The 25,354-nt window shown below is 42.5% G+C and overlaps 1 protein-coding gene across 5 annotated transcripts in view; it reads left to right on the forward strand.

Moving 5' to 3' along the window:
• The first annotated feature begins 2,789 nt into the window (after nt 1–2,789).
• GLI3 (GLI family zinc finger 3) overlaps nt 2,790–25,354 on the forward strand; it is a 289,124-nt gene continuing 266,559 nt past the window's right edge. For 2 of the 5 annotated variants that reach the window (XM_073678219.1, XM_073678220.1), the window contains exon 1: nt 2,791–3,226. The gene's annotated coding sequence lies outside the window, so the exon portion shown is untranslated. The other 3 variants (XM_073678216.1, XM_073678221.1, XM_073678217.1) reach the window with 3 other exon arrangements.

A 25,354-nucleotide genomic window follows, 5' to 3' on the forward strand; every position in this document is an offset into this window, starting at 1 on the left:
GTGCCAACAAGCAAATAGAGCAGAAAAACTGTGCTCTCTGGATTGCTTTTTAAGCAAATAATGAGGATTAAGATCCCCAAAAAATTATTCCGGGCCCCTGAGACCTGGGCCTATTTCTAGAAATATCCAACAGCAGCAGCAAACAAAACTGGAATGGAGCCTCTTGTGCTATATGCACTGCAGTCTGCTATATACCCTGCCTGCCTATATACACTGCCTGCCTGGTATCTCTGCAGATGGATTGGTCCTCAAAAGGACTGTTTGTTGAGATGGATATGTGTCTCTAATATAGTTTGGTACACCTACATTAACTAGAAACAAGCAAATCTCTCCCTAGCTCAGCAGCACCTCTCCCTACACTGTCTGATTCCGGAGTGACTGTAACGAGCATGGCGGCGCCAGGTCTGATATAGGCCTGATAACGCTGTGCAGCCAGCCAATCACTGTAATACCACAACCAACATGGCTGTGGCATTACAGTGAGTGGCAGACAATCCCTGCATGTTCATTGGCTCTGTAAAGAGCGCCAAACATGCAAGGAGGGGACCAGAGCTCCAGCCAAGCAACCCCGGAAATACTCGGCGAGCGCCAAGCATCTCGAGCACACTAAACGACACTTTTTATTGCAAAATTTTCATAATTATCTGCTGACAGAGTCAGTCTGTTTTTTGCGGGACGAGCTGACGTTTTTATTTGTACCATTTTCGGGCACGTGACATTTTTTGATTGCTTTCTTTTCCGATTTTTAGGAGGCAGAATTAATAAAATCCAGCATTCAGGATTTTTTTTTATGCTGTTCACCGTGTGATAAAATTGATAAGGCAGCTTTATTCTTCAGGTCGGTATGATTACTGAGATACCACATTTATATAATTTTTTTATGTTTTATTCGCTTTTACACAATAAAAACTATTTTATGAAAAAAATAATTATTGCTATATTCTGAGAGCTCTAACTTTTTTTCCCCTGCTGACGGAGCTGTATGGCGGCTTGTTTTTTGCGGGACAAGATGACGTTTTCAGCAATAACATTTTTATTTACATTGGTCTTTTTGATCGCGTTTTATTTCACTTTTTGTTTGGCGGTATGATCAAAAAGCATAGTTTTTTGCTACGTATTTTCTTTATTTTTTTTACGGTGTTCACTGAAGGGGTTAACTAGTATGACAGTTTTATAGGTCGAGTTGTTTCGGATGCGGTGATACCAAATATGTGTACTTCTTTTGTTTAGTTTTTTTAACATAAATATGAGTATTTATTGATATTGATTTTTTAAAATATTTTTAAAAAATGTTTTGCCTTTTTTCTTTACTTAGTCCCTCTATGGGATTTTAACTTTTTTTTTACACTGATCGCTGGTATAATGCATTATAATGCCCTAGCACTGCAATGCATTATACCTCTCATTGCTGCACTGCCAGAAGCCTCTTAGACCATGCTCTGAGCATGGTCTAACAGGCTTGCCATAGCTGGGTGACCCGGATGTCATCATGATGACCTTGGGTTGCCATGGCAACGATCGGGACCTTGTGATGACATTGTGGGGGTGCCGATTGGGTAGGAGAGGGAGCCCCCTCCCTCTTCCAGCCTTCTAAATGCTGCAATTGATATCGATCGTGGCATTTAGAGGGGTTAAAATGTCTGGGGCATTTTACATCAGAAATGAGAATTTTGGCAGAGAAAGAAGCAGATAAGATATATTACAAAGCTACTACTGATTTATTAAATAAAAATTGAAACAGCGGTTACTCTTTTTTAAGTGATGTAATTCCAGTCATGTGCTCATTCTGGCACTTATTGCCCAATGATGGGCTGCCATGGCAGTCGAGGCCCCCCCTCTCCACCCATCACAGCCATCTTTCTGCTCCTTTGAAGTCTATCCAGTTGCTGGATAGGGGATAAATTCAATATATACTTCAATACTTATCGCAGGTAAAGTAAGAAAAATATAAAAAAAAGAACAGTTTTAAAAAATGTAAAAAATCAAAACAGACCAATCTGAATCACTGCCCTTTTGACTAGTTCAAAATAAAAAATGAAAGAAATAAACATATTCATTATCGTCACATCCGCAAAAGTCAAATCTATCAACACATAACATTATGTAACCAATATTTTAAACGCCGAAAAGAAAAAGAAGTCGAAATCCCACAATCAACATTTTTCGCTCAGCAAACCTACAGGTCCCCCAAAGATACTGCAATAAAAAACAATCAAAACATCTTCTGCGCCACAAAAAAACCCAGATTACCAATGTAAATCGCAGATCGCCATGCAAAAATAAACCAATCATCAACAGGAAAAAAAAAGTTACAGATCTCCGAAAATGGCAACGCAAAGTATTTTTTTCTAGAATTTTTTTAACCTCCTACATATTTTTTAAAAATCATATTACCGGGTTATTTTTATTACACACTGAACACTGTAAATTGTGGGGTTTTCACTATTTAGCCGTATTTTTCCCCATATTTTCCGGTACGTTATATGGCCATTGAAATCTACAATTCACCCGATAGCAATGGAGAAATAAAAATAAAAAGTTGTGACTCTTGGTAGAAAAGTGCAAAAATGAAAATGATCTGCAGCCAGAAAGGGTTAAGAGTCCCAGTGGGGGCAGTTTTTGGGGACATGGTTGTTTCTCCCGCTGGCAGAGAGCTGCACAGCCGCCGCTCATGTGCCTCGGCCACATTTGCACTGTGCTGCGGCTGCCAACTGCTCGTTGCTGCTGTGTTTTCCCTCCTTCCCACTTTATCCCTCCCCGCCTGGCTGCGGTGGGAGGGTCCGCTCAGAGGTTGAACACTGAGTGGGAGCTGGAATGCCCGGGAGGAGAGGGGTGGTACCACACGTGTGTGTGTGTGTCCCCCCCGCTCCGAGCCGTGCAGTCACTCTCTCCTCTGTGTCTTCTCCAACTTATGCCACTCCCTCCTGTATCTCCTCCGCTGGATTCATTTATTAAGGAGATGGAGGGGGGGAAATAAATGAAGCGGGGGGGAAAAAATGTCCTAAATCCCACAAACTACTAGTGCAAAGCCCTGTAAAGACCCCAGTGCACAGTCCTGGAGAGGAGCGCTGCAACGGCTGGACAAGTTGGGAGAGAAGCAACATCTGTAAAACTTAGGACACCAGAAGGAGGAGGGAAAGAAGAAGAGGAGGACGGGGAGGAAGAAGGAGGAAAATGCCAGTGTGAGACTCGGCGAGCCCGGCACACAAACTTGGAGCCCCCACATGTGAGTATGCCCTGCATGTGCTGTCAGCGTGCACACAGTGAGATCGGGGTGCTGCATTGTGCAGCCCAGGGCTCCTCTAGGAGAGGAAGGATCACCTTACCAGATCCCTCAGACTGATGAGGAGAAGGAGAAAGCCAAGGCTGCCAGGGGCACCTCTACTCTCTTCTCCACACTGGGGGTTTGGGCAGCCCCATGCCAGAGGTAGGGAGGAGGAAAGCTTGGCTGCAAGGTAGGAGTTTGCTACAAGGGTGACTGTGTGTGTCTTTGTTTTATAAGGAAGGAAAGGAGGGGAGAGATATGGGATTCTTGGACTTGCCAGAAGTTGCTCACTTTGTCTTGGTGAGAAGTTGTAGGAAGTTCCTAAACTTTGAGGAGTTTCTGGGAGCAGAGAGGAGCTGCTAACAGCAATTACATCCATTTACATTGGTTTCTTGAGGTTTGCAGATACAGTGCTAACTATGGGGCAGACATTTTTTTGGACTTCCTGTCTGTCATCCCATTGATGAATCTTGTTAGAACTTTAAAGGCTGATAACAGGGAGCTGTGGGTCCACCTCTGTCATGTAGATACATTAAATATCTAATATGTTACCTTCATTGGTGATAAAGAAATGTGTCTTCCCATAAGTGTGTATGGGATACCATGCTGTAAGATAGGACTGAGGGCGCGAAGATATCATTTTGAAGAACATTGTATAGTTCCTCACCCCCTCCCCTTTTTCTTTGGACAGTGCTGAGCTTAACTTCCACACTGCATTTCTTGGCTGGGGTTCAAATTGTCCCGAGTCCTAAAGTTGAGCCTCATGCCAGCCTTCTAATGCTGGCTGTAACTTTGTATCTGTAACACAGCGCTCTCACATCTGGACGCAGAGGGAGGGAACGCACATGCACCGCTGCTCCTTGCTGAGGGCTTACAATTCTTGGTATAATATTAGTCCAGATTCCAGCTGTATAGTTGACGTGATTGAAAATGAACACAAAGAACTTTGAAACTTGAGTTCTAAGTTCTTACTTTACAGGACTGCGTTAAGTTGCTCAAGAGGTGCAGACATGGAAAAGAATTGAATGTATATATATATATATATATATATATATATAAACCCACACACATATATCTCTATCTATCTATCTATCTATCTATCTATCTATCTATCTATCTATCTACTGTATCTATCTATCTAAATTAGGTTAGAATAAGTAGATTCAACTTTTAAGATCTTGCTATGTATGGTTTCCCAAAGTGTGTAGGATTTTGTTTCCACTAAAATTGATGTATATTTTTCGCTCTTGTGGTTTTTCCAATTCTAAAAATGACGCGTCCCATTCAGAATAGTTTAATTCTGTGGCTGGAGGGCCAGATTCTACGCAGAAGGGGCAAACAAGGACTCTGGTCAAAGTGAATCATGCCAGACACTCACTTTCTCCAAGAGGAGAGAGAAAGGGAAGAGTAAGAGGTAAAGTAAATAGACAGAACACCACAAACCAGACTGGATTAACTGATCTACACCTTTTAAATAAATAGCTGGGAGAGACAGAAAAGGAGTGGAGCAGATGCTGAGGTTTTGGTGGCATATGTACTTACTTTGTTTACTAACATGCTCTTTTCAGACTCCAGAGGAGAACAAATGCAGTTCAATGTGGAGAGACTAAAAGTTCACACAAGAAGAGGCATGAAGTTTAGCAGCCTTTGTCAGAGGAGGATCAGCATTATACTGGGAGCGTAGGATTAGTGAATCCAGACCAGATAACTAATTGAGTCATAGATTTAAAAAAATAAATAAATAAAACATTTATCTTCTACAATGTTACTACACACAGCTTTGTTTTCCAAACCTTAGGAATCTCAGCTATGCATTAAACCCATTAAAAGTATGACACATGTTATGTGTATGTAATAATGGCCTACGAGGAAATATGTACTAAAATGGTAACAAAGTAACAATAACTTTTGGGATGAGATATAATTTCAAAAATGTTCTTACTGCCTATACCTATTTATAATAAGGTCATTCTCGCAGTTGTGCCCTAAAAGGTTAAAAAAAAGTGACATACATATTAAAGAGGACACCAGTTTTGTAATATATTTGATTCCTTTCTATAGTCAGTATTGGAAAAGTATTAATGTTTTGTTGCCTATTTGGACATTAATAATTGGGTTATAAAAAGAAAGCAAAACAACAATCCACAAACCCATAATACTCATTTCCAGATTTTCTTAACATAATTGCTTTATAATTCAGAAAAGTGCCGCGTTGATTAATTCTATAATTCTATAGATTCTATAATTATTTCAGTTAGGTGCTTTATTAAAAATTAACAGTCGCCTTTCAATTTCTAAATGAGAGTTGTCCAGATTATTTTATTGGAGGCGACGGGTACTCTGAAAACCCTGAAAACATTACTAAAAAAATGCCCCCAAAGACCTAAAAAACATTTTTTTATTTTAATAATAAAAAACTGCGCTCTGTGTGGTAAAGTTGTATATCAAACCTTGGCTGATATCTGTAGACAACTATTGGATAATATTGTCAGTGTTCTAGATTTATTTTAATTTTAAATAAGTAGTTTAATAATTATTAGGGTCTATAATGTTTAATTGATATTTACCGTATATTATGGAAAAACAACAGCTGTAACTATAGGACACTTGAAAGATTGCAGAAAGTATTTGTTTTTTATATATATATATATATTTCTATTTTGTATTTATTGCTTTGTGTAACATTTTAAAATGTTTACATAAAAGTAAAACAAATGGACTGAAGTCTCTTATTTCAGCCTTCATAATAGATTTCCATTACGTTCCAGTCACCCGGGAAGCTATAAACCTAATAACAGGCAGGACACAATGTCATTTTTATAAAGAAACATGTGTTTTATGCGGTCAGTAACTTTCGTGGTCTGGCCTCTTATTTTGATTTTATTGCCAGTTTCCATGCTAGTTGGTGAGGGGTCAAGCAGTAGTTAAGTAGTGAAAAAAAAATATCCTTATGTTTTTCAGTTCGTGCCGCTGTACATTTTTCTTATAGTTTTGCCACTAAACTCCACTAAACTTGGGAAATGTTTGGGAGAGATGTCTTGTAAAGAGAACTTAAATCTGGATTAAGTAGAGAATGAGAATGTTACCCACTCTGTATTGACATATGGAGCTGATGAAGTCCTGTTCAGCAGCCGAGGGGTTAAATGTGTCCATTCTTTGGACTGTCAACCTCTCCCTTATACTACAGTGTTATATACATGACAGGATGGCTAATCCTAGGCCATGTTTAAAGCAGACGAAGTAATGTGTTGCGCGGACTTGCGGTACAGTTGGGTTTAATCAGTTTGCATGTTGAAAGCAAAGAGAAACTTCAATGTTTTTGGAACCCCTGCAGCACTAAAGAGGTTAATCAGGCGGAGAGGTCCTTTGCAGGCTCACTCCCCTGCTGTCAAGGCCCACAAGACATCACCCAAGAGCCTTAATACTTCCTCATGCCCATTAAGGCTCTGAAATCTGAAAGAAAGCAACACAACAATACCCTTTACCCTCCATGCATGAGAATTAGCTTGCTGTGCTTTAAACCTATATACAATAGGCAAGGGGGGGGAAGCATAAACCAACAGGGTGCCCAATATAAACTTTCCAAATACTTCCAGCAGTCTTATCATCTCTCAACTTTCTTCAGGTATTTGAATGGGTCTAAGGAAGAAAAAAAAGTGTTATGTAGCCAAGCAAGGACTTTCAATGAAATTTCACACTTTGATGATCCCCCCCCCCCTTTCTTCTTTTCCTGCGTCTAACTTTGATATATTGACAGCAGAAGGAGCTGGCAAAGCTTTTATATAGCCTGAGCGGCAATGCTAAGCAGCAGTCAAATGTCTCCATGCATTTGTGTTTAAGTGCAGAAGAAATAGCATGTCTGTGGGCAGCTGAGGTTCTTATCAACTCCCTAATCCCAAGTCCCTGAAAACCTTGAGGGCATGCCTTAGATCTCGGTGAAATCATTGTAGACTTGCACAGTTTGCAGATTAAATATGCTATGTGTTCCTGGCCCCAACAACAGTTTTATGAGCCCACTAAGCTTCCGACTTTAAGATCCCTTTCTGAAGCTGCTATAGGCAGTGATGTCTGCAATAAGTGGCCTCTGTTAATTTCAGACGCTTTGGATAGATCGCTCCTGACAGAGAGGGACCTGACAAAGTAGAAGTTTTCAAATTGGATTTCTTCTTATGCAAAGGCAAACATAAAACACAAAGCCTTGATGGATTTGATGCCTCTATTACAAGTTTGTAGAGGAGCTCCGCCGCCCCATGTGCTCTTCTTCACAGATGATTACTGTTACTATCAGTTTAAAAATTAAAGGACCCCAAGAAGAGATATCACAACTCTATAGTATAGGCTATAGGACATTTGAGCGGCCAAACTTCCGCCTCCGGTAGCCCTGTGTTTTACCATGTGACTAGGGAATATACATTTTATATCCGGTAAGCATGAACTCATTGCAGTCCTGTAAGTGATAACAGAGAATAATATGAAGCTGTGACATTAAATTTAAACTTATACATTACAATCTACTGGAGTTTAGTCATTGGCACATGCATATTAGTTTTTGGGAAAGGGGAGAAAATATCTTGCAGTAGAAGAGAGTTTCCAATATTTTTAAAATATCAAACAACTTTTACATTTCTAAAAATGAAATCCATTAGGCTCAGTTCACACTAGAGTCATGCCTTCTGTTTAGTCTTGAGTCTCAAGTTATGACAGCTAAGCCAGATCTATTATCAAACAGGTCCAGACAAATCCTGATGCTAATAACAGCAGCCGTCATACTTCAGCAACAAGAATAACGCAGCAGAGAACTCTGTACCTGTCAAAAATAACGGAAAACTTGACACAGAAGGCAAGTGTGAACAGAGCCGCATTTGGATGTATGTTGCCGTTATTGCTGTTGCTAATATTATGCACTCCGGTTTGATAAAAGAACGGGGTTGCCGGGTTAAAACGAATGCATTTAGATAGAAAATCTACACGTTTGTTCATTCATTCAGCTATTTGCCCTCCTTTGCCTTTTCCTTGGAGTAGCATTGGAAGGCATTGTATAGACGGATCAAAGTTAGGAAGTTAATCACATTCAGTATGACTGCTCCAGGTCAGTATATCAGAGGAGAACCAGATTTTTAGAATGTCATGCTAAATAAGCCTTCCTAGCATAGGAGGAAACATTTGCCTTGTGTGTTCAGTTTTACATTGCTGACAATATAATCTGGCATCATCATTTTAATTCTTTTTTTTGGGGGGGTTATTGTTAATTAATCACATTGTATGTATTCTAGGAGGTTGGCATCCGAAATCTTATGCATCCATTTTTCTGTCATGTGAACGCTATTGGCACTGGTACTGTTGTATGTGCCTAGATACAACTATGGAAAATCCACTACAACCCTCCTAGCATCAATAAATTCTAGTAAATGCGACTAAGTTGATTTACTCCTATCCCATGAAAAAGAGCGGAAGCCTCTTAATCACCCTCAAGTAAATTATCTTAGTAAATCTACCCCCTTGTCTAATCACAGGATAATCATGCTGGTGCTTGACATGGCAGCCCCTCCTCTTATAAATGTGGTGTGAGTCCATTAATTAGAAGCGAGAAAAAAAGTCATATCCTATTTCTAAACAATAACATGTGTCAGCTCATTACCCACGAGACCCAGGCCAATATTGTGCTCAAAGGTTGTTTAATGAATGGAAATGTGAAAGTCCATTTGTCAAGGTAGTGCAAGGTTCCTGTTAGTTTTCAACCCCCAAATTCATTGTCTGCACGGCCTAGTCATTAGTCATCTCTGTATTAGTACTGCCCTCGGGCAGTCCAGCCCGCACTACTTCACACCAGCATGACTTTGAGAGCGTACTGTACCGACTTGTAGAATTACTGCTGTTATTTCCGCCTAACTGGGTCCTAGGTAAGTCCCCTCCCCACCTCATCACTCAACCTAATCCTTCTTTTCTATTTAGCTGCTCCCTACAACTTTAAGAGCCCTTTCATCTGTATCCCATGCACCAAGTCAGGCATTAATATTAAAACTCCCTAAAATAATGCAACGCAAAGGAATATTTCATTATAGATATGCAATACCACTTGACTAGTGTCTATTGCAATATACGTCATGGAATTGTTGCAGAAGGAGTTAACCTAGAGTGGACTGCTATGGAATTGCTTTTGGTTTTCTCCTATGTAATATGTGCCCGTGCGTCTTATGTAACGTGTTCTGTATTTCAAGAAACAGACAATTTGTTATCATGTGGATTACATCCTTGTTTGGCTCCTCTGGAAGCACTACGAGGAGTGGAGGTAACTTAGAAAACATATGGCTTAAGACTTTTGACAGTTTTCAACCACAAATGTTTATAAATGACATATTTTTGGATAAGAGTGCACTGAAAGTGTGAACTGCCATTTACTTCACTATCTGGACACGCGGTTGTCATTTCCATTTACTGTTTTGGTAATAAAGTCCAGCGTAGTTGGAAAGCCCCCGGTTATATTCTATACTTCTGGTTTTAGTATTTTAAAGGCAAATCTGCTTTATCGGACAAACATTAGACACAGCCATATTTAGTAGAAAGCAATGGAAGAAGGGGCTGCTTTTTAACACACTTGTACAAGGTCTGTGTCTCCTATTGTAGGTTAGTCCTTTTCACGAAATTTGGGCATTGGTCACAAATATCTAGACATATTGGCTACCTGACTACTGAGATCAACCCAGGTTTGCTATAGGTGTATTTTAGATATTTCATTTTGGGGGGTTAGGTATAATTAATTGGCTTGTCTCAAAAGTGCTAGTAGCACAATAATAATCAATTATTTTTCACTTACCTAAGCAAAGCTTATGATGTCCGGTACCCCCTGCATTCTGCAAATACATAGAGGGTATTGTCCGGTACCCCCTGCATTTTGCAAATACATAGAGGGTATTGTCCGGTACCCCCTGCATTCTGCAAATACATAGAGGGTATTGTCCGGTACCCCCTGCATTCTGCAAATACATAGAGGGCATTGTCGAACGACAGAATTTTCATGCGGGTATCGGTATATATTCCACTTCAGAATCTGCATGAAATCTGCATTCTGTGGGAAATCTATGTTGTGTTTAGCACAGTTTGAAATCCACATTTTGTAAAAATAATAGGTGTCACGTTACTTGTAAAAGCGACTTCTGTGCAGAAGCTGCAGTAGGTTATCGACATGTGCATAAGCCCCACTGAATGGGCAAATCCATCCATGGCATATCAAACGGCAAATCTGTAGCAGAAACTAAAGGGTCACCTTGGGTTTTGGCAGTGAGTTTTCTTGCATATCCACATGAGTTTTCTATACCTGAAAATCTGACATATCAACATAGCCTTAAAGGGGTTGTCCAGTCAAAACCGATAAGTCTGCAATCACTCTGTGTGACTGCAGATTTATGGATCTCCCCAGCGCAGGCACTCTGTGCTGTGAGGATTTGCAGGTTTCAGACCGGGTAACAGAAGGTATGTATGAGTTATACATACTCCTGGCCGGTGGGCGCAGCCTCACTCTGTACACTTGTATTGAGCGAGGTTTCGCCCACTGGCCGGGAGTATGTGTAACTCATACATACCCTCCGTTACCCGGTCTGAGACCGGCCAATCCCCGCAGTGCATAGTGCCTGCGCTGGGGGGATTTATAAGTCTGCAGTCACACAGAGTGACTGCAGACTTATCGGTTTTGACCGGACAACACCTTTAAGGCAGTTATACACAGTAGATGGCTGTCAGGCCGAACCATTGTTTGACCGCCAGCTATCTTGGCCGGATCTTGGTGTCATTCAGCTGAGCACTTCTGTTCTCTCTGTGAGTGAGCAATCCCCAGACATGTCTAGTAATGTCTTATCTCCGGGGAAAACAGAGCGATCGGTAGTCCGAAATCGCAAATGCCCATTTGACATCTTACCCGAGAATCAGTTCTCCATGGCCCCTATAAACATTAGACTATTTGCCAAACTCATGAATATCGGTGAGATTGGACAAAATTAGTTTAATGTGTATGGGGGCTTTAGAGTAAGATTGTCCATAGACTGTAAAATAATGGTGGCCAAACCTGATGATTCATCGGCTGACCATCGAATTTGCATGTAGGTGTCCTGTCTTTTCCCCAGCATTGATATTAGAGGAAAAATGCCGGGGCATGTTAAATCTCAACATGTCCATTCCTTTTTTTTCTTATGGGGGATTAGCTGCCACCAGAGTTGTTTAGCGGCAGATCATTTCTGTCTTCTAGACTTTTTGTCAATAAAGTAAGTCGTACAATGTTTGAGAGTGTATTATTGATGTAGCAGAGTTGTGCATTACAGAACACTGACAATAACGACACGACACAGATATTAACAAACTATGATTTTATATTAGGGGAGCATGAAATGTTGACAGCAGTCTAGTTTAAAAATGTTATAAAAGTGATAAAAATGTTTCCTTACCTACTTAAAAAAAACTAAATCCCCTGATAGGGACTGCGTGCTATTTTATTAAATGTTTTTCTCACACCCACTGTGCATTTCATTCCAAGGAGGCTTAACTCACTGGCCTGATTCGTGAGCCAAAGTCTACGACTTCAGAGGGACAAGCCCTTGGAAACAAAACTGTTTGAATTTGAATGTTTTGTTCCAAGACAAAGTCACATCATTGGACGGAGCCGAGTTATGTAAAGATGGAGGATGACTTACTGATTGAGAACTGTGAAGCTCAAGTTATCATACACAACATATATTATTACTGTATGTGTAATGCTCTCCTCCCCTGCCTACTTACATTACCTGGATACTAGCTGTTGTGCCACAGATGTATGATAGTTTCTTACTTGTACTATCTTCCCTAAACAAGGACAGCATACTTTAATGTACATTATTGCACAAATGCCTCACATTGCCTACAGAAGAATGAAAAGATTCAGTGCTGATCCTCAGCGATCCCCTGCAGGTCCAGTATAGACACTTACCCAATCTGTGCTTGTCTCATTCTTGACATAGCGAAAATGGCAGAGATGCCCACTCTGCCAATTATGAGGTTGTCATCTTTGTAATGATTGATTACATAGTCATATAAGGTGAAAAAGACTTGGGTCCATCAAGTTCAGCCTTTCTCCACCAGTTATACATTTTGTATCACTAGATTATTTATATCCTACAATGCCATTTGTTATAGTGTCTGCCATTACTACTTCTTGTGGTCGGCATTCCACAGTCTGACTGCTCTGACTGTAAAGAATCCTTTCCTGTTTAGCTGCCGGAATCGCCTTTCTTCCACCCATAATGAGCGCCCCCTGGTCCTTAGTATAGTCTTTGGAAGGAATAAGTCATGTGCTAGTCCTTTGTATTGACCACCCATATATTTATACATGTAAATGAGATCTCTGATGCGTCTTTTTTCTAAGCTAAAGAAGATCAACTTTTCTAACGTCTCATAGGAGAAACCTTCCATCCCATGTAATAATCCAGTTGCCCGTCTTTGAACTGGTTCTAATATCCTTTTTAAAGGTTGAGCAGCAATTTCTGTTGTGTTAAATACAGGATGAGGATCAGGAGGCCGGCAGGAGTAGGGTCAGCAGATTGCAGAAGATGGGTATTAATTCCTTTTTTTTAGACATCATGGAACATTTAAGCAATAATTTATATTCCCTGGACAACCATGTAAAGTCTTTGGTGGCCTTATCCACCCAACAAGACATAGTAGAGCAAGCATTGGATGATTTGGTTGCATGCCAGCCTACTTCTGTTTTGTCGCTTCTTCTCCCCAAGAATAGAGAGCAGATCCATGGAAGTAGTATGTAAGGATAACATCAGAGGAAGAACCGGATTCATTTGGTTACTCCAATCTGTATTTTCTGATTACATTTCAGACATTTAAAATGGCATTGTGTTTGTAGATTTCTCAACGGTGTGAGGCTCAGAGCTAAAGATGGGTTTTTATGAGGATTGCAAATATCTTGTAACCTCATTTCCTTCATCCGATATAGCGATAATAGTATATAGTATTCTTTACCACTGGGATTCATAGAACATAATCCTACTCTGATTAACGGAAACTTTTCTCACATATGCTGAAAGACAATCTGTTGCCGCAGATCCATTTTAATTAGGGTGTTAATTAGATGGATGCTGTAATAATGGTAAGCTGGCTGATGGATAATGGTACTGAGGAGCTGCTCGTCTATGTATGTGATCTCACACGGCAGCTAGGTGGCATTGTGTCCTATGAAGAATGTGCCCCGGACTGGAAATTTGTGGGGTCTTTCAGTTGGTTTTCTGTAATTTTTAGGATAAAACTTCATAATGGGCAATATATGAGGCCAGTCTCACAAACATATTTCCATGTGAATACTTCAGTGAATGGATAACTACTACCTAGAAACCTGGTGGGAATGGAATATAATGGCTGATCTGATCATTTTATTCAGTGGGACTGGTAATGAAGAAGTGGCTGGGAAGAGCCGCTGATTATTGTGTACTAGTACTGCGAGCTGATCCCGCTTTCTATCTAATGAACACAAGTATATGTAAATGTGTGCCTTGGTGTGTGGAGCGATGATATTGATTACCATGAATTGATGGATAGATGTATTTCGAAAAAATACCAGGAATAGTGATTGCCACTGAGGGACGCTTATAGAGCAAAGCTGAATATTGACAAAATTATTCATCATGACTGGTCAGATTCAATGGCACTTACAATGGTTTGGTGTCTTATGCCATGTACATACCATATGTGATATTAGCGGATCTGTACATACTAATTGAAATAAATCTTAAGAAAACTTATTTATTACAATGGGATAATGTAATGTAAAAAATTTTTTTAAAATGATAATATTTTTGTATTTAGGAGATCAGTTCTTTCATTCAATTCCATGGCTTGTATGAGATGCTTAAATAGCAAATGCTGTTATCACACTAATAGGAGCAGTTGTAACATTATATTGGGCTATGACTATGCATTTACCATCAAGTAAAGTACCATCAAGGGCCAATATATGATCACAGATGATTTAGTGGGAATTTTACTAAAGGGTCATCTGCTTCCTCTAAAAGTATGCACACCTGTCTGCTACTTCACAAGGGTGAGATTTTCTCAAATGTTACAGGTAACATGAGCTTCTATGTTTGCTTTCTTAAACAGTTCACTTTTCATTAAAACTGCAAAGTGTTACCTTGATTCATGCCTTTCTTATATTTACTTCTTTTCGTTTTTAAAAAGTAGTAAAAATCCATTATAATAATATAAAATGGTTTTAGGGTTTATGAGTGCAACCAACAAAAGTGTCTTGTGGGGAAAAAAAAGCTTTGTTAAAGAGAACCTGTCGCCAGGTGAAAAGTGACCAGCTTTTGCTCTTATTTTATTCTCTTCTGGGTATTCCGTTTTTTTCTTTTCTTTTTTTTTATTATTTAAATCTGCCAAATGGTTCCAGAGATATGGGACTTTTTATTTTGTGCTAATTTCTATTGTTTTTTTTACCAAAGGGGCATTGCTTTAAGCTGTTCTGCATAATTACCCTGTGAGCTACACCCCTTTGGTAAAGAGCATAAAAATTAGCACCAAATATAAAGACCCAAATCTCTGTAGGAATTTGGCTGATTTAAAAAGAAAACAAACGAAATCCTCTTGGGCATAGCTTTAATAAAATAAGAGTAAAACTGGACACTTTTGACCTCGTGACAGGTTCTCTTTAAGGAACTTTTTATGGATCACTGAGGCTAATGTTATGTGGCACATATATTGGTTGTATGATATGCTATGTTTCATTGAGGTTGGTTATATATCTATCTACTGTATATGCATATATACATAGAGTAGATATGTCATAGAGAAAAATTGTAAAATCCACAAAGACATCTCCAGAGAGGTGACATATTACCCACACATTGAACATATGGGGATTATTTATAACTGAGGAAGTGAGAAAGAGCGGACACTCAACCTCCATTGAAGTAGAACCTCCTGCCGTAAGCAGGTAATTACCACAAGGGATCTGATGAGAACTAGCCAACAAGTATAGGATTTGTATACTCAGAGTCGGAGAAGTACAGGTACTTCTCTGGAGTCAGTGGTCAGTGATAAATATTGGGCTTTGCATCAATCCGATATTTATGGGAGATATATTATAGGCATTGTAGCGAAGGGACAAATATAACGCATTCCCTCACATCACCGTAAGACTGGCTTAACACCTACAACCTAATATCAATTAGATGGATGTTACTACCCATTCCATGTTTTATCTCTATTGAAAGGTAAAATCGTGATAAGAAACATGACAACGATATCTCCCGTGTGGGACCTCCAGGGGCGAAGATATCCTGGAAGTTGGAGATCTCATTAACTTCTAAAACACCTAGCACATCCCACAGCTAGCCCCCCTTATAAGCTCACCAAGAGGAGTTATGTGGGTGTAACCTTGATCTAATAAACATCAGAATTTGGGTCTCTGTCATTTGTCAGTTCTGGAAGGTACAGCTTGCTGTGGTTCTGTCTGTTGCTCTAAAGAGTTTTCCTAAAAGGACTACCTCCCTCCGCTAAGCTCTGAGCCACTCCTACGACTACAGGTTTAGTTATTTTCTTTTGTCATTCCTTTTATGATATGTGATTGTATATACTGTATTGTTTTGTTCCCATTTTGTAACATCTTTGAATATTTTTTCTAATCACTGCCTATCTTTCCGGATTAAATATATAAAATGTAATAGCTCCGTTCCTCTTGCTCTGTAAACCGCACCCCTGAAGCCATAACGTGCCTGTAACAGGTGTCCAATCAGCCTGTATAAACGATTGGTGGTGGCAGCAAGTAGTTCCTGTTGTTTTTGTGGAGTTGGCAGTGATCGTATCGGGGTGTATATATATATCTGTAATATAACCGGGGATGCGTCCCTCTGTCTGAAGCCTTTATAGACTGCGCATGCGCGACGCACAGTCTGGCTCCAGACAGAAGAACGCATGGAGCCGTTACAGGTAAGAGGAGTGTATGGCGCCGGAGATCGCGGTATGCGTAGACACTGAACGCATACCGCGATCTCCGGCGCCATACTTACATACTTACCTGACCGGGAGGAGCGTTGCCGCGGCGCCTCTCTTCGCCGGAGACCGGGGCAGGAGTGAGGCATCGGATCGGCGCATGCGCATTGCGCTATCCGGCGCCATTTTACTGAAGACACATTTGCAAATGGCGCCGGACAGCGCGGTGCTCCGGCGCCACACTCCTCCCCTGGCCTCCGGCAGAACAGGACGCAGCAGCACTGGAGCACAGAGAAGAAAGGTGAGTATAAGTGTTTATTTTTTTGGGATGTGTGTACAGCGTGAAAAGGATGCGGGGGCTACACATACCAGGATTGGGGGGATGAGGGGTACCACACATACCAGGATTGGGGGGATGAGGGGTACCACACATACCAGGATTGGGGGGATGAGGGGTACCACACATACCAGGATTGGGGGGGGGATGAGAGGTACCACACATACCAGGATTGGGATGAGGGATACCACGCATACCAGGATTGGGGGGTGAGGGGTACCACGCATACCAGGATTGGGGGGTGAGGGGTACCACGCATACCAGGATTGGAGGGGTGAGGGGTGCCACGCATACCAGGATTGGGGGGATGAGGGGTGCCATGCATACCAGGATTAGGGGGATGAGGGGTGCCACGCATACCAGGATTGGGGGGATGAGGGGTGCCACGCATACCAGGATTGGGGGGATGAGGGGGTGCCACGCATACCAGGATTGGGGGGATGAGGGGTGTCACGCATACCAGGATTGGGGATGAGGGGTGCCACGCATACCAGGATTGGAGATGAGGGGTGCCACGCATACCGGGATTGGGCATGAGGGGTGCCACGCATACCAGGATTGGGGATGAGGGGTGCCACGCATACCGGGATTGGGGATGAAGGGTGCCACACATACTGGGATTGGGGATGAGGGGTGCCACGCATACCGGAATTGGGGATGAGGGGTGCCACGCATACCGGGATTGGGGATGAGGGGTGCCACGCATACCGGGATTGGGGATGAGGGGGACCATGCATGCCAGGATGAGGGATACCATACATACCAGGATAGGGATGAGGGATGTCGTGCCATGAATACCAGGATAGGGATGAGGGATGGAGTACCATGCATACTAGGATTGGGGTTGAGAGGTGCCATGTATACCAGGATTGGGGGGTGAGGGGTGCCATGCATACCAGGATTGGGGTTGAGGCGTGCCATGCATACCGGGATTGGGGACGAAGGGTGCCATGCATACCGGGATTGGGGATGAGGGGTGCCATGCATACCGGGATTGGGGATGAGGGGTGCCATGCATACCGGGATTGGGGATGAGGGATGCCATGCATACCGGGATTGGGGATGAGGGGTGCCATGCATACCGGGATGAGGGATACCATACATACCAAGATAGGGATGAGGGATGGAGTACCATGCATACCAGCATAGGAATGAGGGATAGGGTACCATGCATACCAGGATTGGGGTTGAGGGGTATCATGCATACCAGGTTTCTGGGATGAGGAGGCCATACATACCAAAATTGGGATGAGAGGTGCCATGCATACCAGGATTGGGGGTGAGGGGTGCCATGCATACCAGGACAGGGATGAGGGGTGCCATGCATATCAGGATTAAGGGTGAGGGTGCCATTCATAGCAGAATTGGGGGTGAGCGATGCCATGCATACCAGGATTGGGGGTGAGGGGTGCCATGCATACCAGGATTGGGGGTGAGGGGTGCCATGCATACCAGGATTGGGGGTGAGGGGTGCCATGCATACCAGGATTAGGGGTGAGGGGTGCCATGCATACCAGGATGGGGATGAGAGGTGCAATGCATACCAGGATGGGGATGAGGGGTGCAATGCATACCAGGATAGGGATGAGGGGTGCCATGCATACCAGGATTAGGGGTGAGGGGTGCCATGCATACCAGAATTGGGGGTGAGCGGTGCCATGCATACCAGGATTGGGGGTGAGGGGTGTCATGCATACCAGGATAGGGATGAGGGGTTCCATGCATACCAGGATTAGGGGTGAGAGGTGCCATGCATACTAGAATTGGGGGTGAGCGGTGCCATGCATGCCAGGATTGGGGGTGAGGGGTGTCATGCATACCAGGATTGGGGACGAGGGGTGCCATGCATACCAGGATTAGGGGTGAGGGGTGCCATGCATACCAGGATGGGGATGAGGGGTGCAATGCATACCAGGATGTGGATGGTGGGGACAGGATGGGGGTAGCACAAATACCAGGAGGGGGGCAGCACATACCAGCATGGGAGACCATATACCAATAAAAATGCTCGCCAACCGGGCGTAGAAAGGGTTCAATAACTAGTATATATATATATATATATATATATATATATATATATATATATATATATATATACACTGCTCAAAAAAATAAAGAGAACACTCAAATAACACATCCTAGATCTGAATGAACGAAATATTCTCATTGAATACTTTGTTCTGTACAAAGTTGAATCTGCTGACAACAAAATCACACAAAAATCATCAATGGAAATCAAATTTATTAACCAATGGAGGCCTGGATTTGGAGTCACCCCCAAAATTAAAGTGGGAAAACACACTACAGGCTGATCCAACTGTGATGTAATGTCCTTAAAACAAGTCAAAATGAGGCTCAGTATTGTGTGTGGCCTCCACGTGCCTGTATGACCTCCCTACAATGCCTGGCCATGCTCCTGATGAGGTTGAGGATGGCCTCCTGTGGGATCTCCTCCCAGACCTGGACTAAAGCATCCGCTTACTCCTGGACAGTCTGTGGTACAACGTGATGTTGGTGGATGGAGTGAGACATGATGTCCCAGATGTGCTCAATCGGATTCAGGTCTGGGGAACGGGCGGGCCAGTCCATAGCTTCAATGCCTTCATCTTGCAGGAACTGCTGACACACTCCAGGCACATGACGTCTGGCATTGTCCTGCATTAGGAGGGACCCAGGGAAAACCGCACCATCATATGGTCTCACAAGGGGTCTGAGGATCTCATCTCGGTACCTAATGGCAGTCAGGCTACCTCTGGCGAGCACATGGAGGGCTGTGCGGCCCTCCAAAGAAATGCCACCCCACACTATTACTGACCCACTGCCAAATCGGTCATGCTGAAGGATGTTGCAGGCAGCAGATCACTCTCCACGGCGTCTCCAGACTCTCTCACGTCTGTCACATATGCTCAGTGTGAACCTGTTTTCATCTGTGAAGAGCACAGGGCGCCAGTGGCGACTTTGCCAATCCTGGTGTTCTGTGGCAAATGCCAAGCGTCCTGCACGGTGTTGAGCTGTGAGCACAACCCCTATCTTTGGACGTCGGGCCCTCATACCACCCTCATGGAGTCGGTTTCTAACCGTTTGTGCAGACACATGCACATTTGTGGCCAGGTGGAGGTCATTTTGCAGGGCTCGGGCAGTGCTCCTCCTGTTCTTCCTTGCACAAAGGCGGAGGTAGCGGTCCTGCTGCTGGATTGTTGCCCTCCTACAGCCCCCTCCACGTCTCCTGGTGTACTGGCCTGTCTCCTGGTAGCGCCTCCAGCCTCTAGACACTATGCTGACAGACACAGCAAACCTTCTTGCCACAGCTCGCATTGATGTGCCATCCTGGATGAGCTGCACTACCTGATCAACTTCTGTGGGTTGTAGAGTCCGTCTCATGCTACCACAAGTGTGAAAGCACAACCAACATTCAAAAGTGACCAAAACATCAGCCAGAAAGCATTGGTACTGAGATGTGGTCTGTGGTCCCCACCTGCAGAACCACTCCTTTATTGAGGGTGTCTTGATAATTGCCAATAATTTCCATCTATTGTCTATTTCATTTGCACAACAGCATGTGAAATTGATTGTCAATCAGTGTTGCTTCCTAAGTGGACAGTTTGATTTCACAGAAGTTTGATTTACTTGGAGTTATATTCTGTTGTTTAAGTGTTCCCTTTATTTTTTTGAGCAGTGTATATGTATATATATATTCCATGCGTTGTAATCAGAGGTGTATATACCACATTCTCACTGTGAGTTCCCCTATAACCGGCCTGGTAGTGGAAACAGCCACGACCTCAACCATCACTTCTCAGTCGATTGCGTAACTGTCCTTATGATTGGAGGCAGCGGAGTTGCGTCCCCCTGAGGAGCTCTGGGATCTGCGTGATCTCTCCGGTGTTCTCTGTGATACATATATATATATATATATATATATATATATATATATATATATACATCTATAATCTTTAAGTATATACTTTGTATATACTATATGTCCTGTGGAATGTACTTTGTGCTCCGATTTCCCAGTATTATAAGAACTCTACTTGCTGTAAGTGAATATTAACACTCTAATTTCCATTCAGTGTGCACTCCTGTCCTCACCATGTCCTAAGGACCCATCCGCACAGCTTGTTAGGTTTTGTCTTCTTCCTCTGAAGAAGCCAAAATGCGAAACGTGCATTAGGGGTGTTCTTCTGACCATTGGCCATGACCTTGGGTAATTATGTCATCATAAGATTGTCTATATGTTATTGCTCACATGCCTCTGATAGAACTTAACTGAGAATGATTTATTTGATTCTATATCAACCAGGTGGATTCTGGGTGAATAAATGCATCTGTGACACCATGTAGTATTCATAGCAAGGTGCATGATATTTTTTGGATATTATACTTTATTATATCTTGAAAACCATCTCCTTGTAGGACTTGTCTATCCACATGTGACTTACACGTTTGATGGTCCTTTGTACCCTGCTCAGTATGCTTCTTTGCATGTTTTATTTGAGCTAAATATATGCACACAAGCAACATTTACCTTTAGTTTCATTTACTGTGTGATAATGGTTCATAGATTTTTGGAATATAACTTGTCTATATGTGTATTCCCTTGGTCAGGATTTTTTATGGTACATCTTCTCCTTTTCTATCTTTTTTTTAAGTGTGTATTTTTACTCTGATCAATAAAATGTATTATATTTTACTGTTGGCTTTATGCGCCTGGTGTTCTATATAGGGTTTATTTATATTTTTGTAGGAGAGCCTTTGACTTTATAGTTCTAACATAGGTATTGTCCTTGCAGATGTTGTCCTTGGTGGGATTTGAACCCAGGATGTATATAGGGTTTTCTACACTTGTCCTTTGCAGTATAGCACTTTATTGCCATTTATTGTAAATAATCACTATATGTGGTAGGCAACTATGGTGTGTTTTTATGTGTGAATTATTTGTTATTCCCATATGGATATAAACTCTGTCCTTCCCTGCTGGGAGAGCCTCTATTAGGAGGGTGGACACGATGGTATAGGGTCTCCTAGGGTGAGGCCACATTGAGCGGGGATACCAATATTGCGTTTCATTTAGAATGCCAACCTCCACGGTCAGGTAGGGTGTTTATTTAGGGTTTTCATTTGCGGGAAAGTTTGTTCCCCCTCCTTCCCCCAATCACCTTCTGCCTTTGTCGCCCTGCACAAAACCAGTGAACATCAATTGTGGCCATTCTGTTGTCAACCACAAATTTTCTTTTCCTCACCCTTTCCTTTTGTTTTCTTTTTTAGGGATATGGTTATCATTTTTTAACTTTTAAATAAGTATTAATAAAAATTATTTTTATTAGGGTTTTTTTGTTATGTGAGATACTTTGAAATCCTCCAGGTACCGTATATTCCGGCGTATAAGACGACCTGGTGTATAAGACGACCCCCCTACTTTCCTGTTAAAATATAGAGTTTAGGATATATTCACCGTATAAGACTACCCCTTTTCCAACGCATACCAAACACCGGTAAAAATTTAAAAAAAACAGATTTGAATTTAACATGGTCCTTTTTTAATTTAAATTCTTATGACATGCAGGTATATAGCAGGAAAACTGTCACTCATAAACATATTAAAATAGGGGGGACCCCACGTCATTTTTTGGGGGGGTCCCCCATTCTAATAGCTAGTAAAGGCTAGGTATTCAGCTGGGGGCTGATATTAGTAGCCTGGGAAGCTCCGTGGGTATTACCCCCTTCCCAGGCTTCAAACATCTGCCCCAGCCGTCTGCTTAACCTCCGCTAGAGACTATAATGATGGTGGATCCCACGCCAATTTTCTTTTTAAAAAATCCTTTATTTTAACACTAAATGACAATTGAGGGGTTAATAAAGATGCAGTCCCTAAATTATTATTAATTTTGTAATTAATTTTTCCCAAAAATGTTGACGTGGGCTTCGCCATATTTTTGTGTCCAGCCAGGTACAGCAGGCAGGAACGGGCTGCCCCCAACCACCAGCTGCCTATTTGTACCTGGCCGGACACAACAATATAGGGAAGCCCTTTTTTTTTTAATTATTTCATGAAATAATTAAAAAAAAAAAGACGTGGGGCTTCGCCCTATTTTTGTGTCCAGCCAGGTACAACTAGGCAGCTGGGGGCTGGAATCCGCAGCGCAGGGAGACTCAAGCTTTCTGGCCCCCCCCCCGCTGCAAATTGCAGTCCGCAGCCACCCCGGAAAATGGCGCGTTCATAGAAGCGCCATCTTCTGGCGCTGTACCCAACTCATCCAGGGCCCTGGTGCGGTGGCTCACTGGGTAATAAAGGGGTTAAGGCCAGCTTGGCATTATCAGCTGGCCCTAAGCCCGAAATTCATGGGGTCACGCCAATATTAGACATGACCGCCATGAATTTCTAGTAAAGTAATTAAAAAAAACACAAACACCAAGAATAAAGTCCTTTAATTGAAATAAAGACACAATCCTTTATTGTTCTAAATTAAACCATACTTACCATCACGCCCATTCCAGCTGAAGCCAACGATCTCCTGCAATAAAAGTAAAATAATAAAGCAACCTCATCCTTACCTCTCCATGGTTCCCAGGACCGGTCCAGCTCTGCTACATTCACATGACAGGCTGCACCGCAGCAGAACGCTGCCATTCAGCTTGCCATGCGACAGACACTGAGAAGCGCAGGCATGCTTGAGCTCCTCAGTGTCTGACTGTGACGGCATCCAGATGAGCCGAGATCATGTCCAATGAACTCGGCTCACCTCATGCACGTCACTGACAGCGTGGGAAAATTCTCCTGCTCCCCGCATGCGCAGTAGAAGTTTCCCACGCTGTCAGTGACGGACGTCCAGGAGGTGAGCTGAGTTCATTGTCGGCTCATCTGGATGCCGTCACAGCGAGACACTGAGGAGCGCAAGCATGCCTGCGCTTCTCAGTGTCTGCGGGATGACAGGCTGGATGGCAGCGTTCTGCTGCGGTCCAGCCTGTCATCTCGATGTAGCAGAGCTGGAGCTGTCCTGGGAACCATGGAAAGGTAAGGATGAGGTTGCTTTATTATTTTACTTTTATTGCAGGAGATCGTTGGCTTCAGCTGGAATGGGCGTGATGGTAAGTATGGTTTAATTTAGAACAATAAAGAATTGTGTGTTTATTTCAATTAAAGGACTTTATTCTGGGTGTTTGTGTTTTTTTTAACTTTTACTATGGGGTTAGTAATGGGGGTGTCTTATAGACGCCTCTCCATTACTAACCTGGGCTTGATGTCAGCTGGCATTATAAGCTGACATCAACCCTAGCCCTATTACCCACTGCCACCGCACCAGGGCAGCGTGGAAGAGCGAGGCTAAGTGCCAGAATTGGCGCATCCTATGAATGCGCCATTTCTGGGGCGGCTGACGGCTGGTGTTTCTAGCCTGGGAGGGGGCCAATATTCATGGCTCCCTTCCTGGGCTATTAATATCAGCCCCCAGCTGTCTGCCTTGCCTTTGCTAGCTATTAAATTAGGGGGGACCCCACGTCATTTTTTTGGGGGGTCCCCCATTTTAATAGCTAGTAAAGGCTATGTATTCAGCTGGGGGCTGATATTAGTAGCCTGGGAAGCTCCGTGGGTATTACCCCCTTCCCAGGCTTCAAACATCTGCCCTAGCCGTCTGCTTAACCTCCGCTAGAGACTAAAATTAAGGGGAACCCCACGCCAATTTTTTTTAAAATAAATCCGTTATTTTAACACTAGATGACAAGTACAGTAACCAGCACTGTCACTGTACTTCATATATATGTGACTGACATGTTTCTATCTATCTAATCTATGTGTGATGCTCTATCTTTCTGTTATAAATTGTCGGGTACAGATGCTGAAATGACGGCCGGCTTTTTTAAAGAGACGGTGCATGAAAACACTATTATTTGTTTTAATAAATCCTTTACACTAAATGACAAGTACAGTAAGCAATACTGTCACTGTACTTCATATATATGTGACTGACATGTTTCTATCTATCTAATCTATGTGTGAAGCTCTATTCTTTCTATTCTAAATTGTCGGGTGCCGGCTTATGCCGCTGCTGAATTGCCGGCTTTTCATATATTGTCACAGAAGCGATGCGAACTTCCCTGCTCCGGACACAGCGCAGCGCTTCTGTGACAAGTGAAAGCTGTCGGCACAGAAGCCCTGCGCTGTGTCCGGAGCTGGGAATACGCAGCGATGTGTCAGTTTCAGCACAGAAGCGCTGACTGTCTGGACCTACCGCCGCCGTATTTTAACTCCCTCCACCTTATATTAACTCCGACATGGCAGGGATACGGCCACGGCAGCTTATTAACACCCCCAGAGTATCCCCGCATGTCAATTTCTGAAAGTTCAAAAGCATTACCGGCGTATAAGACGACCCCAGACTAGACAGAAGATTTTTCAGTCTTCAAAAGTCGTCTTATACGCCGGAATATACGGTATATATATATATTTTTTTTTTCTAATCAACCCATACGTTCTAACACTAGCATCCAAGGTATTTGGGATTTGTAGGGCTGTTTGTATTCACTTCTGAGGTGTTTCTATCTAGGGTATTTATATTTATTGGTTATATAAGATTTAAATATTACAAAGGAAACAGTTATTTTTCTTTTTGTTTGAGGTTTATAACGTAATTGTCTGCAATCTGTTAGAATTTTATAGAGGCTTAGTGGTTAGCACTGTTGCTTTGCGGACCTGGGTTAAAATCCCACTAAGGACAACATCTGCAAGGAGTTTGCATGTTCTCCCCGTGTTTACGCGGGTTTCCTCCAACACTCCAAAGGCATGTTGATAGAGA

This window comes from Phyllobates terribilis, unplaced genomic scaffold (genome assembly GCF_046119375.1).
Source record: "Phyllobates terribilis strain yellow unplaced genomic scaffold, ASM4611937v1 Scaffold_4__5_contigs__length_816908805, whole genome shotgun sequence".
Taxonomy (NCBI): Eukaryota; Metazoa; Chordata; class Amphibia; order Anura; family Dendrobatidae; genus Phyllobates; species Phyllobates terribilis.